The following is a 13502-nucleotide window of genomic DNA, read 5'->3' as shown; positions in this document are numbered from 1 at the left end:
CTATCCACCCTGCCTATACCTTTCATAAGTTTGTAGACCTCAATCAGCCACCTCCACCACCTCCCCACACACCACCGCGCCCCCCCCCCCCCCAACCTCCATCTTTCTAATGAAAATAATCCTAATCTACTCAACTTCCCTTCATAGTTAGTGCCCTCCATACCAGGCAACATCCTGGTGAACCTCCTCTGCACCCTTTCCAAAGCATCCATATCCTTTTGGTAATGTGGCAACCAGAACTGCATGCAGTATTCCAAATGTATTTCCATCATAGGATTGATAGAGAGGGAATGAACAAAGTCAATCTCTTTGAGCTTCCTAGTTTTAATTAGGGGTTCCAGACTGAATGTGGAACTTGTAGTCCAACAAAATAGAGTTAATGAGGGATTTGAAAAAGAGATATCACACGATAGAACTGGATATTATCAGCGCATTTTGAATCCTGATATCGTGTCTTTGGCAGCATCTAGATAAGAAACAGGTGCTAGTTAAGCATAAATCCTGGAGCAACTCCACAGGAAAGTGTGTAAGTTTGGGAGGAGATAAAGACAAGACAGGAGTTTCTTAGGCTATGTCTGGATATGTAAGGGGAGAACCAAATAAGGAGAGTTGGCTGATGGGATGAAAGGCTGCAGGGGGTACAAGGGATAAAGTTCCAGTGCTTAATCACAGACACATGATATTTGGCAAGTTTCTAGGACCTTTGTCAATGTGATGGCGATGCAGATACCAGTCTGTAGGAACTGGGGCAATGATTTGCAGAACTTACTTACATAGACTTAAAAAGAGGCAACACATTCAAAGAATTCACAGGAAAAGTGTAATGGAGAGAAAGCAGGCATTTATATGGACAAATGAGTGGCTTTACTCAGATTCATCCAACACAGAAATACAGCTCTGCCAGTCATTTTGGAAGTTTAATTTATTGTTTTGTCTACTGTTTTAAAAATGGGCGGCTTAAAAAAGATTTAATTTCAACCTCATAGTCCTCTTCATCTTAATGCTACTCGTAAATGTATTCAGCGATGGTGTACACTATTGCTTGATGTATGAAGCCAGGAAGTGGTTTAGATTCAATAGTATCTCACCACACTGCTTATGATAAGCAGCAAAACAAACAATTTGTTTCTTCACTTTAACTCATTGGCCTGAAGCTCCTGCTCCATCAGATACCGTGGGCGGCATGGTGGCACAGTGGTTAGCACTACTGCCTCACAGCGTCAGAGACCCGGGTTCAATTCCCACCTCAGGCGACTCTCTGTGTGGAGTTTGCACGTTCTCCCTGTGTCTGCGTGGGTTTCCTCCGGGTGCTCCGGTTTCCTCCCACAGTCCAAAGATGTACAGGTCAGGTGAATTAGTCATGCTAAATTGCCCGTAGTGTTAGGTAAGGGGTAGATGTAGATGTAGGGGTATGGGTGGGTTACGCTTCGGCGGGGCGGTGTGGACTTGTTGGGCCGAAGGGCCTGTTTCCACACTGTAAGTAATCTAATCTAATTTCAAATACCCTGCTTGTTTGCTGAAAAGGAGGGAGATGTTCAAGCTGATTTTCCAGTTTGGAGAACAGCAGGCCTTTCCCTGAAATCAAGTCCCCAGAGGAAGAAATCCCACTCGGCATGAAGTTCCATCCAATCGGAAGCTTGGCTGGAGAGGTGATAAGGAGGAGGGTACAGGGTGCCAGAAACAAGGACTGAGGAATGGTTTTCAACAGCCACTCCCCAACCCTATGTCCATGTATGTGCAGAAACCAGTACAGACAAAATGATGCCTAAACTGACAGGCAGCCCGCACTGGTTTACTGGTCACAAAGTCTGACTCTTTTGCATCCCCCTTGGAGCTCAGATTTCTGCAGCCCTGGCAAGAATTAGCCTTAAATAATTATTAATTAAGCACATAAGGGCTTCAGAGCCCGGATAACTCAGCCGGTAGCGCATCCCGACTTTTAATCTGAGGGCCCCGGTTTCAATCCCTGTGAGGGTGCTGCTTTGGGGTGGCACAGTGGCTCAGTGGTTAGCATTGCTGCCTCACAGCACCAGGGACCCAGGTTGGATTCATACCTCGGGTGACTGTCTGTGTGGAGTTTGCACATTCGCCCCGCGTCTGTGTGGGTTTCCTCCGGGTGCTCTGGTTTCCTCCCACAGTCCAAAGATGTGCAGGTGGGTGAATTAGCCTTCTATATTGTCCATAGTGTTAGGTGCATTAGTCAGAGGGAAATGGGTCTGGGTGGGTTTTTCTTCGGAGGGTCAGTGTGGACTTGTTGGGCCAAAGGGCCTGTTTCCACACCGTAGGGGATCTAATCTAAGTTAGTGGCAAGATAGGAAGGACAAGCTTGAGACTTCCTGCCGAGAACTGTATTTGAACAGAAGTGGGAAGGAGATGGCACCACCCTGCCTGATTAAGTGTGCTCATAACTCCAGGCTTCGTACCGCCAGGACCAGAAAAGTTCACCCACTGCGTGACATGTTCATGCTTCTTTTGGGAAGCCTTAAATATTTTACCCAAGATTTCTGTCTGTTTGGCTGAATCTTTAAGTACTTTCTCATGCTTACAGAACATACATCCATGCCTTTGATACCAAGATGGAGGAGAATGGTGACTATAAATATGCCTCAGTTAATGATATACAATCTTGATTTCTTTTGTTATTGTTTTAAGCTATATTTGTTTCTCTTCACTCCTTTATGATAAGAATTCTGAATAAAAAGTGTGGTAAAAGTACAAATACGGTTCTTCCTTTCCATTCTCACTCATAAACTGAAACAAATGAATGAATGACAATTTTAAGGCTAATGTTTTTTATTGTTGGAATGTATGCTCTTAAAATGTGTATTATTGAGTGTCCCTTCCTAGGTTTTATAGGAGGATGGAGACCAGGGAAGGATGGATATCGGACATGATCCCGAGACACATATCACAGACTGAATATGATCAGCAGAGAACCTCCCCTTCAGAGATTGTACAACCATCACCAGCCTAGATCACCACAGTTTAGACTTTCTAAGTCTCAAACTCATTCCTAGGTTACCTCAAGTGACCCTCAACAACTTCAGTTTTATAGTGCAGAGACCGATGGTTAAACATGCTTCTGAAGCATGACTAGGCAGTTTTATCACTTTTCACAGGGAAAACTGAACAAAATCAGCTTTGATAGAGTAGAAAGAGAGAAACCACTTCCACTGGTAAGAATGACAGTAACATATTTACGAAAACTTTTCAAAAAATGCAGCAGGGAACAGTATTTGTTTGCACAGTGAATTGTGATCTGGAATGTATGAGCTAAAAAGATGGTGGAAGAAAATTCAGTTGTACCTTTCAACAGAAAATGAGAGATATAGTTGAAAAGGAAAAATGTGCAGAGCTAAGGGGACAGAGCTGGAGCTGGCCTTATTGACTAAAGAGCTGGCACAGGCACAAGGAGCTAAAAGATCAGATGTACAGGATGCTGCTGTAAGAGGACAGTGCCCCAACTTTCTGCATCACAAGATTCATCAAATCACTGAAGGCATTATGTGACCAAACAAATCTCTACTCACAATCTTCTGGTCTTTGTAACCCAGAGCAGTTTCCATTCCATCAGAGTTCAGATGACTTGTAATCAAAGGCATACAATCATGTGAGTGAGTGACAACTCCCAGGGAGCAGAAATAATGTTTCATTGTAAGACAATTCTCATGCCTGGTTTATATAAACAAGACAAAGTGGAAGGAAATGTCTTGTTCTCCATATCCCTGTTTTACAAACCTCAGAGCAGCTTAATAACTGAACTTCAATCAGACTTAATAAGGCCAGTAGATCATTAGAAGCACCACGGACATCTGTTAGCAGATTAATACAGTGATGTGTTTCAACTTCATGGTTTTCTGGGTGAAACCGCTTAATGTACTTCTTATGTCTAAATTTGTTAGGTTCTTCCTTAGTGATAAAAGTCAGTGAAATGGCTGGATACTGGAGATCACTGAAACGTTGGTTGGATAATAAGGAAATTTCAGATTTGCTGTGAATGTCTGTTTTCTGAAACGCCCATAATTTGACGTGATGGTTGGGTTCCTGGACGGGCCAGGTCAGTTACGGTACTACCCTGACAGCCAGCAACTTCACCCATTTGCCCACACCAGCCAGATTCCTGCAGTTAGTCATTCCCTCAGCCATGTGAAAGCAAACCGCAAGACAATAATTGGAAATACTCCAGGAATGGTCTTACCAAGGCTCTGTACAGTTGTACTAGCACATCCTTGCTCTTACGCTCAAATTCTCTTACAATAAAGGCAAATATATATTATTTGCCTTCCTAACTGGATGCTGCACTTGAATGTTTGATTTCAGTGAACAGTGTAAAGGACACTGACACTCCTTTGTAAATCAATCTTTCCCAATCAGCATTATTTAAATAATACTCTGCCATTATGTTTTTCTTACTAAAGTGGACAACTTCATATTTATCCACATTATACTGCACTTTCCATGTATTTGCTCACTCATTCAACCTTTCTAAGTTGCTGTGAAGCTTATAGAGCCAGACTGCACAGAAACAGACCCTTCGGTCCAACTCTTCCAAGCTGATCAGGTAACCTAAACTGAACTAGTCCTATTTGCCAGTGTTGGGCCCATGCCCCTCTAAACCTCACGTACCTGTCCAAAAATCTTTCAAAATGTTGTAATTTTATCCACCTCTACCACTTCCTCAAGCAGCTGATTCCATCCAAGCGCCATCCTCTGAGAAAAGAAAATGGTCAGTCAGGTCTCTTTCCCCTCTCATGTTAAACCTATGTTCTCTAGTTCTAAGCTGTTCCACTCTGGGGAAAAGACTTTGGTTATTCACCTCATCTATGCCTTGCATGATTTTATAAACCTGTATAAGGTCACCCCTCAGCCTCTGATGCTCCAGGGAGAAAAGCCCCAGGCTATCCAGTCTCTCTTTATAACTCAAACCACCCAGTCTCTGCAATATCCTTGCAAATCTTTTTCGTCACCCTTTCCAGATTAACAATATCCTTCCGATAACAGGGGGACCAGAATTGTGTGCAACAAACTTCGGTACATCCTCCTCACCACGTCTACATTGTTTTTGTGTCATCAACAAAACCTGGAATACTTGATTCCCTCATTCAAATGATTCATACTTTGGGAATAGCTAGGCCTCCAAGTACTGAAACCTTAGAGGCCCAGCCCCACTTCTCACCACAATCAACACCAAAATCATGTATTCCCATTTATTCCTATTCTCCGTTTCCTGTTGGCAACTGATCCTCAAATAATGCCAGTATATTATCAATCGCATGTGTTGTGATTTTGTACAATAATCTGTTATATGGAGCTTTAACAAAAGCTTTCTGAAAATTCAAATAAACCACATCTACCTGCCTCCCTCATCTATTCTGTTCATTATATGCCCAAAAGGCACCAGTAGATTTGTTAAGTATGATTTTTCTTTCATAAATCCATGTTGACTTTTAAAAAGTACATATAGCATTATACAGTGTCCTAATTTTCCTTACTAAGGTGTTTAGCTAACTAGTGCATAATTCCTAGTTTTTTCACTCCTTCCTTCTTTAAACAGTTACATTTGCCACCCACTGACCTACAACGTTACTCCAGAATCTGCTGAGCTTTGGAAGATGGAAATAAATCATGTCAATTATTTCCATGGCCATCTCCTTTCTGATTTTGGACCGTTGGTTATGAGACACTCGGGAGATCAGCTTTCTGCCCCATTAGTCTCTCTTGCACTATCCTTTCACTGATACAAATTTCCTTCAGTTCCGACTTCTTTACTTGCCCAGCATTTCTTGGAAGTTTTCTTTTCGGCTTCTTCTGTGAAGACTGAACAAAGGTTATGTTTGATTGCTCTGCCATTTTCTTATTCTTCATGGTCAATTCTCCCATTCCAGACCATTTGGCTTCACTAATACCTTTCCTTTATTGTACTTCTAGAAACACTAACAGTGCATTTGAATGTTTCTCACAAAGTCACTCTGACATCCTATTCTCTCCTCTTAATCAACCTCTTGGTCCTTCTTCGCTGATTTCCAAAGTACACCCAGCTCTAAGGCTTGTTACTTTCCCCAGAGACCCTAATGATTCATTTTTAGATCTAATAACTACATTGAAGTTATTTTGTTAGCAATGGTTGTACCTCTTTTCCTGTTGTGCTCTTTCACCGGAAAGTGACATATAACTACTGCAAGCGACTGTGTGCATTTAGTCTTCAAATATTAACCCTTACCTATCAACTGTCATACTTTGTTTATGAAGTTACCATTCAAGTGCAGCCAACACACCCCTTGTGCTTTTGTTTAGATATAGGGATTTATATTTGGATTGGAACACTGCACTTTCTATCTAATGAAGGATTCTATCATATTATGCTCACCGTTTCCTAAAGAACACCTCACAACATGATTATTAAATACCATGCTGTCATTACAAAAGTTTAAATCTAGGATAACTTGCCCTCAAATTATTTTGTTAACATACTGGCCTAAAAATACATCTTGTATGCATTCCAGGAATTCATCTGCCATTCTGGTTGCAGGACCCCCTCCCCAGCTGCTCAATGAAATCCATGATCCTGATATCAGGGAGGCAATGCACCATCCTGGTGTCATATCTGCAGTCGCAGAAGCATCTGTCTGTTCCTATTATGATAAATTCCCTTTCACCATTGCTCTCCTAGCCTTTATTCTCTGTCCTAAGGGAGCTGTACCACTTTCAGTGCTTCCAAGATCCATACACACCGATCACTGTACCCTAGAGCTATGTGCAAAGCTTCACAACTTAGAGAGAACAATGCTCAACCATATCCAAAGATAGACAAATACCCTTAGGAGACACCTGAACAACCTGCCTGGTGCTTTGACTCTGACTGATAGTCACCCATTCCTTTCTGCCTATGCACTCTTTATCTGACCACCTCAGAGTGTGTGTTATCCTCAGAGGTCTCAGCTTGTGGATGAATCCAGATGCTGCTCCAGATTTCCAGAAGCTGCAGCCAAATGTACTTCTACACACGTGGTCATTCTGGGACACTGGAAGTGTCCCTGACTTTCCACATCACACAGAAATGGCATTCTACTGGCTCATACAGGGACTAAAGCATCTTAAGTTGATGCAACATCGACTGAGCCGACCTGAAGTTAGCAGCAGCTAAACAGCCAATTGCTCTCCAAGGCAACCGAAACAGGGATTCATAAGATTTGGTCTGCAATTCTCTCCTGAGGCTCCAAAGGAAAACCAAAATACACAGATATTGATCTGTTAGGGTCTCCTCTCTACAGCACCAATTACAGGATCAACACAAAACCAATGATCATTAATAGACCTTTGGTCAAAAGGAGTGAGATAGATTGATAATCGATTTAAATATATGGAACTGTCTTTATATTGAATGATGCAATACATCCTTTGGACCAAAATGGATAAATCTGGATTAATCTGTGAAAATGTTGGTTATAATTAAACCACCTCAATGAGGAATGTATAGCATATACAACTAGTTTTGTTAATAAACTGAAATGTATTTAAGGATGTATTTAAGAGTAACAAAGATAAGGAATGTCACAAGGACAGTTAGGAAAGCATGAAGCCTAAATACAGAGGAGGGCAGGAAAGAACATAGAGTATTCCACAATTCTTCAAATTGTTGCAAAGATGTTTGGTATGAATAAGAGCACAGAGTAATATATATACTCGAGTAAAAGTGAATCTCATGTAGAAGCTGACTCCCCGTATTTGGGAAAAAAATCTGGAATTTTTCACATATCTCAAGTAAAAGTCGACCCTAGTCCTTCACAAATATCAGATCACCATTTGTGAGTCACAGTATTATCCTGTACATAGATGTTACGATGAGGAAATGAATTCGTTTTGTGCTATTACGTGCTGCTGTGAAAGTTTAAGATGCGTCAGGTCAGAGTCAGGTGACAACCTCCCTTTGTGTGCAGCTCAGCTTACTGCAATTCGTTGTGTTTTTTTAATTCATTCAGAGATCAGTTGGACTAATGATACAGTATTTCGAACTGTAGCATGAATTTCAGCCCCTCAAAAGTAGCATCCACGTAAATTTAACCTAAAAAAATCTAAGAAGTTTGACTTTTACCTAAGTATATGCAGTATATTGGAGTATAGAAGGAACACATTACTGTAATATTTATAAAGCACAGGGGCAAAAAAGAAGTTTTGACTGAGTGTTGAAAAATGTGAGAGAGGCTTGTCATACCCAGCGGGTAGTTGCATTGCACTCAGTTGTTGTTTATAAATATCCTGTTTTGGCTCATGGCCTGCTTTCAATCAACATAAACAGATTAGCAATAGAGCAATAAAAGCCTATTTAGCTGAGAACTGACTTTGCTTGTGTATTCTTTGTGCACGTTGTATACACTGGGGTGTAGTCTAGATCTGGCAACACGTTTCATATATATTTGGCTGGCTGCAATGTTTGATTCGCCCTTACCACCACCTTCCTCTCCCATGACAGTTAATTGCACACTGATGTTATTCACATAACAACCGGACAAGGAAGAGGGAGATCTCTTCTGCAATGTGCTTTTAACTAAATACATTCAGGCTTAAATGAATAGTGCCTTATTGAGAGCATTTCAATGCATCAAGCAAGAATTCAGAGTCCACCCTCCCAATTTTATCTCTCCAACCTCCAGTCTCAGATAGTTGTGATGATGCTCCAGTGTTTCTTAATTTTAAATTGAACTCAAGATATTTGTCTTGTTTTCCCAATTTTGCTGCAAGTGTCTGGAGTGTGGCAATTAGATAACAAGCAGCTTCTGGCAGGATACTGAGATATTCCCAGATGGAAATAGGATAAACTAATTCCTAGCAGGTCTGCCTGTCCATATATTTGACAGGAGTCCTAGAGAGTTACTTAAAGCTCTTTGCTCCCAATATATAGAGCACTGTTTAAATCCTTGGTGCACATCTGCTCTTTAAAGGAGAGCATTTTTTAAAAGTACTCAATATAAAGGAAGTTAACAAAATACAACAGCGCCCATCAAGATCGAAAGAGATTGTGTGGCCAAATATAAGAATAGATGAAAAGAAAGGTGTTGAGAGGTGGGAAGTGATTGTTCCTTCAGAGCTATAAGATAAAGGAAGAAACTGTGAAGTCAAGACACTATTTGGAAGAAGGGGCAAAGATCAATCGACCCATCTCGCTCGTTCACATTTGAAACACGTTCATTGATAGGTTGAGCAAGACCAGAGATATTGACCTAAATAGAAATGTCTTTTACTTTTCATTTGAGGAAGTGAAGAAAATTGTGACACATCTTTATAAGTTAATTTAGAGGAAGTTTGAGCAATTTGAAAAATGGCATATGTGCACATCATGTTCAAGTGCATAGTCAGCATAGTACGTAATTGAGACATAAGTGTCATGGACTATAGTAGTCTGAAAGTAATTGGATTCTGAACTCATATAATGACAGACATAAGAATGAGATTGTACTTAGGGTTCATTCAGTAAAGGAAGCAGTTGCCAAATGAGATATGAAGAAATGCTCTTGTCATTGTGTTATGACATAAAGTTAGAAAGCAATGTTGTTCAAAACAGACTTTAAGAACAGTAAAATCAAGACCATGCTCATGAGCAAAGGCAATTAAGCTGATTTGAAAGGAGGCCTGGGTTGAGGCCTGTTTGGATTGAGATGCAATTGATCAGAAATGTCCTTCATGAAGTGACATACTATATGTGAGGTACACATACTTCTTAGATGTGGGCGGCCCTCTTAGATGCCATTCAATAAAGACTGTATTGTGATCAGACTATTGTCTTACAAATACAGAACATAGTGTCCTCTTGTGGTGCAGTGGTACTATCCTACCCTGCGTACCAGGAGGCCTAGATTCAAGTGTGGAATAACATCTCTGAACAGATTGATTAAAAAGATAGGACAGAAGTGAATCTGAGATTGACTGTCAAAGATTTGTGAAAAGCCATTAAGGCCAGCCTGAAAGGCAAGATAGAAGAGCTGGACAAAAAGGAAGTAATCTAGAAAGTGTCAACTCCTGTTGAGTGGATTAGTAGCATGGTGAAACAATCTGAAATGCTGACAAAGTGCATCAACCTAAAATATCTACCCTGGATGTGGAGGAGGTTTCCCAGTAAGTGAAATTGGATGAAAACTACATTTAGGAAGTCCTTCAGTAGATCTAGATGGCTGCACAAACCATTTGACATATTCACACTCCCAGGGGAATATCAACACAGAAAATATAAGTTAGTTGGTGATCTTTCTGGTGTGGAAACGATGGTGGATAAGCTGTTTTTCCAACAATGGAAGAAATCATTGTTGACCACAATCAAAATGCAGTGTGCTGCTCAACAGTGCACTCCAAATCAACCTGAAACTGACAACAGAAAGTTACCACTGAAGGTACCCAAAGTGAAGGCCATGCACTGACAGCAAATTATCTTTCCCCGGATCTCAAAAATGTAACAATTATAGCAGTAACCTATAGATGTAAAAGCAGTGCAGCAATTCATTAGCTTCAGCAAACATTTAGCAATTTTTTTCCCCAATTTGTTTTTGGAGTGTGAAGCATAATGCCAACTCATTGCCAACAGCATGCAGTACTATTGGAACTCGGAACAAAAGGTACATTCATTTAAATCAAGGACTTAGTGGTGGCAATGTCAGTGCTGAAATAGTACAATTTAAATGATGAAGCCATTCTGCAGAGTGATGTCAGCAAGATAAGACTTGGAGCAACATTAATGCAGCAAGGACAGCAAATTATGTTTTTATCCTGGGCATTAACACAAATGGAAAATCTCTATGCTTGCATATGGAAAGATTGTCTTTACTTGTGAACCTTTCCATCAATATTTCTTTGGAAGAGACAAAGTGACAGTTACATTTAACTCAACCCACTTTAAAGCATTTTGCTCAAGTCACTTTTATCTGCTCCAAAGTGTCTTCCAAAAATGTTATTCCAGTTACAGAGATGCCATACATAGATGTGACAGACAGGTAAGGAAAGCATGCTTGCAGGCTTGCTGTCAAGAGCAAAGCTACTGATAAAGAATATAGAGGATGCTGTGACAATGTGTGAATCAGCTGTTTGTTGTACTCTGAAGTCATCAGCTCAGCAAAGACACTGGAATATTGCGTGCAATTCTGGTCTCCTTCCTATCGGAAAGATGTTCTGAAACTTGAAAGGGTTCAGAAAAGATTTACAAGGATGTTTCCAGGGTTGGAGGATTTGAGCTATAGGGAGAGGCTGAACAGGCTGGGGCTGTTTTCCCTGGAGCGTCGGAGGCTGAGTGGTGACCTTAGAGAGGTTTACAAAATTATGAGAGGCATGGATAGGATAAACAGACAAAGTCTTTTCCCTGGGATCGGGGAGTCCAGAACTAGAGGGCATAGGTTTAGGGTAAGAGGGGAAAGATATAAAAGAGACCTAAGGGGCAACTTTTTCACGCAGAGGGTGGTGCGTGTATGGAATGAGCTGCCAGAGGAAGTGGTGGAGGCTGGTACAATTGCAAAATTTAAGAGGCATTTGGATGGGTATATGAATAGGAAGGGTTCGGAGGGATATGGACCGGGTGCTGGCAGGTGGGACTAGATTGGGTTGGGATATCTAGTCGGCATGGACGGGTTGGACCAAAGAGTCTGTTTCCATTCTGTACATCTCTACGACTCTATGACTTTGAACATAACAGCCAAGCACCTTTCTCAAATCAAGCAACCGATCCAACTTTCCACTTATTACAAGAAGCAATGATGAAAGGATAACCCAAAACCATCAAGACATACTTATTGCCTTAAGAGCAATATATTAACAGTCCAAGATAGCATTTTATATAAAGGAAATAGATTGATTATCTCTAAAGAGTTGAAAGACGTGATGCTAAAACACATCCATGTAAGCCAGTAAGGAACTGTGCCAAGACGGAGGAAAGCAAGAGATCTATTCTACTGGCTGAGCATGGCTGCAAGATCAAGGACCACATCAGCCAGTATAGTTCTTGTGGTGCAGACCAAATTAAGCAAGACAGGGAGCCACTGATGGCGCATTACAACCCAGACAGACCATGGAGGATGCTGGGAATCAACTAAGTAGTTTCTTGACTACTGTCGTGACCCCAGCTGATGCTAACATAGAAAAAAAGTGAGATCCTAGAATGAAATCTGGCTTGATAGATCTTTATTTTAATGTGGTGGCCTTTCACTGAAGCATGAGCACACAAAGCTACAGATTTAGTTTTAGCAATCAAGCAGAATTTTAATATACAAAAAAAAGCATAATCCAAATCAAGTTATCAAAATATAACATAGCTTCAAATGCTTCAAAACTCTCAGCTAAACAAAATTCTATCACTGCCTTACAGCTAATCAAAATCCTGAGAAATTCCTTCTCTATCAAAGTAGCAGGTTTGACTTAATGGCTTCTTCTCAGTTCCCTCTGTATGAATTACAAAGCCTATTTTCTTTGACTCAGACAACTCATATCTTAGACTTTCTCAACTTCAAGTAACCAATGCAGGTTTTTAATCCTGAAATCTGAAATTTTTCACAAACTACATTGATCGACTGAGATAACTTACTTCCTTAGCTACTTAAACAATCTCTTTTCTCTAGGTGGTGTTATATTTGCATCTGACTTGAACTACCCACAAGTTTCACTGTCTGATTTTAAAACCGGAGACCTTCAAACAGTTTTGAGAAAGAAAAAAATACAATCTAAAATGATTGCAGTGATAACCTGACCACAGACTGGGCCAAGTTCATCAATCCAATGTAGAATAAACAAAATCATCTGACTTGAAAATGATCATTTCATTGAAGTTCCTCCTTTTTAACTTATACATTTTATAGATAAGTTTCAAGCATTGACATGAAAGGCTTGCCTGCAATTATCCAACTTAAAAAGACAATGAACACAGATTAAGGAACACACAAATGAACCATATATCAGCAGCTACTCGGCAGACCAATGGATAGCGAAGAAAAGAAAATAGATTTGTAACAGTAAGGACCTGAAGATGCACATTCCCTGTTTCTTCCTCAGCATCTTGAGAGCCAACACCAGTCATAAAACAAATCAGAGAGCTATTTATTTGCTGAGAATACAAGGATTCCATAAATTACAATGCAGATGAGGATATAAGACGTAAAATAAGTGGTCATGTTCTCATGTTCAACTATAACAATGCAAGGATCCTAAGAAGTTTTAAAAATGTGAATTCTTGATCTTCCTTTTGTATTAATCACTTTGTCCTTCTTAATTCTATATGCTCGTATGTAGGTGTATATGTAGGTGTCTGTATGTGTTTGATGTGTTTTTTTTTCCCTCAGGAAATCTTTGAATAGACTCTTTAATTCTCATCTAGTGATCCTGTTTAATTGAAATTTGAGATAACTGTGTGTAAAAAAGGACTAAAAATATTGTTTGCTACTGACCAAGGAATTTATAGCGAGGAGAGCAGATTCGTTTTCCTCACCTGTTCATAACAGTCTGATGCCAATAGCAAAATCAAAGAAAATTAAGTG

Source organism: Chiloscyllium punctatum, chromosome 6, assembly GCF_047496795.1.
Source record: "Chiloscyllium punctatum isolate Juve2018m chromosome 6, sChiPun1.3, whole genome shotgun sequence".
Lineage (NCBI taxonomy): Eukaryota > Metazoa > Chordata > Chondrichthyes > Orectolobiformes > Hemiscylliidae > Chiloscyllium > Chiloscyllium punctatum.
Note: the sequence above shows the minus strand (reverse complement) of the source record.